We start from the raw sequence: 2917 nt of genomic DNA on the forward strand, positions 1-2917 counted from the left end.
ATATTTTCTATTTTTTTTATAATGTATTTAATTGTCTTTATTTATTGAAAATATTTACTTAATTTTATTGATTATAAATAATTATACTAGTCATTATCTTTTAATTATTTTATTTTATTAATTTCCAAATCAAGTGATCATTACACAATATTATATAAATTATTTAATTTATACTGAAACTAATATTACAAATTCAAGACATATTTATAAAAAAATAAAAATTATATTCCACCTCGAATATATTAACAATTCATTTAAATTTTAATATTATTCTATTGTGTAAAAGCAATAAAAATTTCAAATTCTGTCAAAATGATGATAAATTATATTTGTAGGCGGTTTAAAATATAAAAGTTTTTATATTTTGAATATTAGTTTTAAGATTTTTTTCTAAAAATAATTGATTGATTATTTATTTATTTTTATTACTTATACAAGGAAGTTGGTTTATAATAGGTATGTGTTTAAATTTTAGAATGATTTAAAAATTTACTAAAGAGTATGAAAGGATCATATTATCAATATTTAAAATATAAAATTAAAGTGGAGTGTGATTAATATTTTTTGGAATATAAATAACACTTCACTATGTGGATATATATATATATATATATATGTTTTAATATATTTGTATGAAATATTATATATATATGTTTATGTATGACCCGTGCCGTGAGTGTGGGGATATATATATATGATATATATTTATATATGGTAATAATATACAATGATTGATATATTATTGCCTTAACACACAATTTGATAACAAAGAAAAATACATAATATATATATATGATTTTCGAAAAGACAACGATAATTTCAATATGCAAGAATTCAGCCACCACCTCTAACTCATAGAGGAATTTTGTGTGGTGTTTTCTTGTGGGTTTAATATCTCAACGAAAATCTTCTTAATTCTTTTCACATTAGTTCGAGTTCGAAGAAGAAAAGGTTTATCCGATCGTGAACCTGATTCGGAGATTAAAGAAATGAATTTTTCAAGTTGATTGTTCGTAAGGAGTTACAACAAGAGTTATGCTCGCTAATCCCGAAATAGTTGGTGTAATGTGAATTTTTTACTAAGGTATAAATTCTATAGCACCCTATGTATATTGATTAAATCATACGAGTGTTCTAGTATATTTAAATGTTAAAATTAAAATTTTAAAACTTTCGTTGCGTCTTGAGCACAAGAAAAACGGTACTAATGCATAATCTTAGAAATTGTGGGCACGGGGGATTTTCTAAAACCTAAGATAAACGGAGAAAAGAAAAAGATGGTTACTACATATGAAGGTTACGTTCCTTATATGCTTATGAATCTTAAGAATGAGCTCATGGACCAAATATAAAAGCTCTTTCCATATATGCATGAACCTTTCTCATTATAAAAATTCATAATATTTTCTCGTTGGCTAGTCACGATTTCATTCGTCACCAAAATTTTACCAACACTTGAAAATCATCAAAACTAACTTTTTACATAAAAATCCATCATTTAAGAATTCAAAACACAAAGACTCCATAATAAATTAATATATATATATGTATAGGACAAAAACTCCTATGAAAAGATCTCAATGGTCATTTTTTGAGGTGCGTCTCTTATATGAGTTATCAATTAAAAAATATGACATTTTATGCCAAAAATATTACTTATTATTATAAATATGGGTAGAGTTGACCCGTCTCATGGATTAGACCGTCTCACAAGAGTGTTACTTTATATATATATCGTGACTGAATTTATGGATGTCGAACATTACACATTACCAATTGAAAATTCTTAAATTCATAATAGATGGGGCTAACCGTATTAATCTTCTCTATGAAAAGTCTAAAAGACATAAAATTCTTTCAAAATATTAATAGGTTAATACATCCTTTATTTTTTTTAATACACAAAATTTTGTTTTTTATATTTGTCTCATTGATATTTTAAAATTTTTTATTTTAATTTCAATGGCAATCAGCTGTTTTTAATTATAATTATTGTTATTGATATGACATCGATATAATGCTGAAGTGTAATAGGATGGTTTTTGTTTTTCCCACAAAAGATACGGATGCAATTAACCTTCGGTTGTAGCTTTAATTGTGAATTTACTTTGGTACTCTTATTAATTATTTTTCTTTTCTTTTTTTTTCTCATTCCTCATTAATTGTTGTGCACTGTTTGTTTGGTTTTCTTTATCATACTTTATTTTTAAGTCCATTGATTATTTTAAAAATAAAAATAAAAAATATGTGCTTAAATAATTTTTTTGCCATATATAAATATATATATTTAATTGTGAATTTACTTTGGTACCCTTATTAATTATTTATCTTTTCTTTTTTCTCATTCCTCATTAATTGTTGTGCATTGTTTGTTTGGTTTTCTTTATCATACTTTATTTTAAGTCCATTGATTATTTTAAAAATAAAACTAAAAATTATGTGCTTAAATAATTTTTTTGCCATATATAAATATGTAGCTTAAATTATGAATTTACTTTTGTACTCTTATTAATTATTTTTCTTTTTTTTTTCTCATTCCTCATTAATTGTTGTGCATTGTTTGATTTTCTTTATCATACTTTATTTTTAAGTCCATTGTGGCAAACTCTTTATATATAAACTATTAAAACATATAAAATTAATGTTCAGCTAAAAAAATATGTAACTTAATTAATTGTTTTCATGTTGCCATGCACGTTTGAGCATGCACATGCCTAAGAAAATTATTTGGAAAAAATTAAAATTTGGTATTTTATATTTGTCTCATTGATATTTTGATAATTTTAATTTTAATTTTGATGGCAATCGTCCTGTTTTTAATTATAATTTTAATTATTGATATTGATATGATATCGATATAATACTGACGCATATATTAATTATCACATCAACATTTTGACGAAAAAATATATTCCTT

This window comes from Henckelia pumila, chromosome 2 (genome assembly GCF_033568475.1).
Source record: "Henckelia pumila isolate YLH828 chromosome 2, ASM3356847v2, whole genome shotgun sequence".
In the NCBI taxonomy this organism is placed as follows: domain Eukaryota; kingdom Viridiplantae; phylum Streptophyta; class Magnoliopsida; order Lamiales; family Gesneriaceae; genus Henckelia; species Henckelia pumila.